At 30.3% G+C, this 3503-nt stretch overlaps 1 long non-coding RNA gene across 1 annotated transcript; it reads left to right on the forward strand.

Annotated features, from left to right (window-relative positions):
* Positions 1 to 333: 333 nt before the first annotated feature.
* On the forward strand, positions 334 to 1786 carry LOC131010079 (uncharacterized). The gene is made up of 5 exons (XR_009096473.1): positions 334 to 479; positions 1164 to 1202; positions 1308 to 1349; positions 1433 to 1499; positions 1600 to 1786. It is a non-coding gene; the product is annotated as an uncharacterized LOC131010079 (long non-coding RNA).
* The last annotated feature ends 1717 nt before the right edge of the window (positions 1787 to 3503 follow it).

The following is a 3503-nucleotide window of genomic DNA, read 5'->3' on the forward strand; positions in this document are numbered from 1 at the left end:
CACTCAAAAAGTGGGACCCTTAAACTATTCACACTACACTCCATACATTTCTTAAAACCCGTGCCGTCCACAAATGGGTACTCATTTCGTGGACGGAGGGAGTATATATATATATATATATAGGGTTAGCTTCAATGAAAAACACCCCCTTACACTAAGAATTAAGAAGCAATATAGTACACTGATCTAATATATTTGGACGGTCTTGATTACGTTCAGATAAATATTTTATTAATTGAGATTAGAGTCAAAAATTAGTTCTATGCTAGATAGGGTTATAAACGACAATTTCATTTTATCCAAATATGGAATTGTAATCAGATTGCGGAAAAATCTCTCATTCCTTGTAGATGATGATGGAGCGATATTTTTTTCGCTTTTGTTCTAGATTCTTGTTCAGAAGGTTTTCTCTACTCTCGATTTTTCCATCCTCCGACCTCATTCATCAATTTTATCCATGGAACGGTTGAAACAAAAAGGTACGAATTTCGCCGAAGTAATGAAAATCGTGAATTATGAGTGTGATTTTCAGTTTTTGGAAATTTCTTTGTGTATACATGTTCTGTCGGTTTGCACGATGATTATCGTTTAGGTTTAATTGTTTCATTCAGTTATTGCGAATAATTATACGGTTTAAACCAGCTAAATTACACGCATACTTGCTTATTACTTTTTTGATTCGTATTCCAAAAATTGAATATACTACAATTGTTGAATTTTGGTTTGTTACCCTAGATTGCTTTTTTAACGAATGAAAGATTCAAATTTCTATAATATCCACACCTTTCTCATCTTTGTTATTGATAATCAAATCACTTTTGTTTTTACACATTCGTTGTTTTGGTATTCGAACATAGAGTTTCGATTTTAATTCATTAGTTTTTGAAAGGTAGTCAATGTTGCAATTTGTAAAATTGTTACTCATATGTCTATGAGTTAAATTCATATTTGTGGAATCAAAAATGATTCTTGCAATTGGATTTATCTTTATTTGTGTGAGGCATTATAAAAATATCAAATTATACCGAAATATAGCACACTTAGGTTTTAATCTGGTTGCAGAAGTTTACAAATATGTCTAATGAGCCAATAATTGAATCAACATGTTCAGATCATTGCATGTTTTTTAAGATACAATTCTAACTTATAATACCTTTTTGCAGAAGTGGAAGGTGAACATAATAATGCTATTATTATTCAAGGTAAGAGGAATTTACATGTGTAGTTATAATTAGCAATTTGAATATAAGTTTTGGAGAGGAAATTTTTTATCTGTTCACATATTCTGTTGATATGCTGCCGAACAGGGATCCCATCTTTCTAATATGAAGACTGATGTTAATGATAAAGTAAGAAACTTATGTTCGTCTTAATGTGTTTGGGCAACCAAATGTCCTTACACTCAATGCCTTATATTTTCTCTGAACTACAGGATGAAAATACTCATCAAAACCTGAAGAATATCATCATCTGGAAAGGATAATGCAGTACATGAAAATGTGAGCTTGTGAATATCTTCTCTAATCTCTCATATTTAGTATTTTGATATTTGCCCTGCTTGCAATACTAACTTTTTAGCTATGCTGTATGCATTATTAGGTCAGTGGACTGTGGGGAAACTGATGGAAGCATACAATACTTGCGTTTCCCAATTAAGAAACTCTCAAGGAGATAGGCGTGTGAATTATCTGAAGCAAATTTATCTAGCAAACTTTACAAAGACGAAGGCATAAAACTTATAAAGTTAATATGTGTGCATACGGTGGATCTTTTATTGTTTTGTGTATTGCGGTCAAGTAGGTATCTCAAATCTAATGAATATTGAAAGAATTTTTGATGGTATTTTGGTATTGAAAAATTCAAGATTATATTATCTGCCAATTTTGTTTTAATATTTGTTTGTTAAGTAATTGTTCTTATGTACCCTGTGTTCGGTTAGTAATTCGTGTAAGTTCATTACAATTTTGAAGATGTTCATTAGAATACGTTGTGGGTAAGTTCATTACAATTTTGAAGATGTTCATTACAATTTTGAAGATAGACACTAAATTTCAAATAACTTAATATTTATTGTGACACTAAATTTCAAATAACTGAATATTTATTTTGGATGAGGTTTGAACGGAGGGTGTGGCGTGTTTTATAACAAATTAAATAGATTCGTAAGTTCATTAATTATATAGGTATGTTCGAAGAATTTATTGTTACGTTCATTAATCTAATTTCTTACGAAAATCAGCTTCTCAAAAAAACCTAACCCTTAGGTGTGTGATATTTTTTTAACAGCTGCCCATTACCAAAAGGTGATTTTTAATTGAGTGTATTATATTTCACAAATATTTATTTCAAAAAATTGCAATTATTTGTGTCAATATAACACGTTCAATAAAAATTCATTTAATGTTCATGGTTATTTATTAATGTGGACATACGAACATATCTAATGAAAAAGGTTTGTTGGGAAGCACAAATGTGTTGAAAAATGAGGATCAATCAAAATAGGGGTGAACAAATTAGTATATTTAGATGAACATCCCAATTAATTTTGATGAATGCGCATTTTGGTATGGGGTTCGATCCCAGGCGGGGGCGTGCTTTTTTAACAAATGAAATAGATTCGTATGTTTATCAGTTAATCTTCGAAGAATTTATTTGTACGTTCATGAATATAATTTCTTGCAAAAACCAACATCTCCAAAAAACCTAACTCTCAAGCGTGTCGTATTTTTTTAACAGCTGCTCATTACCAAAAGGTGATTTTTAAACGAGTGTATTATATTTCACAAATATTTATTTCAGAAAAACTCAATTATTTCTATCAATATAACACGTTAAATAAAAATTTATTTAATGTTCATGGTACTCTATTAGATAAGACACATAGCTTATGGACATACGAACCTATCCAATGAAAAAGGTTCGTTGAGAAGCATAAATGTGTTGAGAAATGAAGAGCAATCAAAATAAGAGTGAACAAATTATTATATTTAGATGAACATCCCAATTAATGTTTATGAACGCGCATTTTGGTATGGTGTTCGATCCCAGTCGGTGGCATGATTTATAACAAAAAAATTCGTATGTTCATCGGTTATATTGGTATGTTCAAAGTATTTATTGATATTTTTCATTAAATGAAAATCAAATTCTCAAAAGAACATAGTCCCTATTTAATTTGTCGAAATAAAATACATGAGGTGTATCATATACCCATCCAGTATAAATAATTGATCATCCATTGTGTCGAAATAAAATTTTGCTGAACATATGTTGTTTGCGTCAAACAGATGTGAAACCGTTACCTAAATAATATCTACCATATTTAAACAAATATGATTGCTACAAATCACTTATATTAAAGATTCATCAAATATTAGAAAGTCAATTGTACCCTTAATGAGATATTGGACGCATGAATCGTGTGTCATGTGTGAGCCGTTAGATTGAGACAAATTAATGGATGAGATGACTTCTCAATTCTTAACACATATATGCTTCTCAAT

The sequence above is a fragment of the Salvia miltiorrhiza genome, chromosome 2 (genome assembly GCF_028751815.1).
Source record: "Salvia miltiorrhiza cultivar Shanhuang (shh) chromosome 2, IMPLAD_Smil_shh, whole genome shotgun sequence".
In the NCBI taxonomy this organism is placed as follows: domain Eukaryota; kingdom Viridiplantae; phylum Streptophyta; class Magnoliopsida; order Lamiales; family Lamiaceae; genus Salvia; species Salvia miltiorrhiza.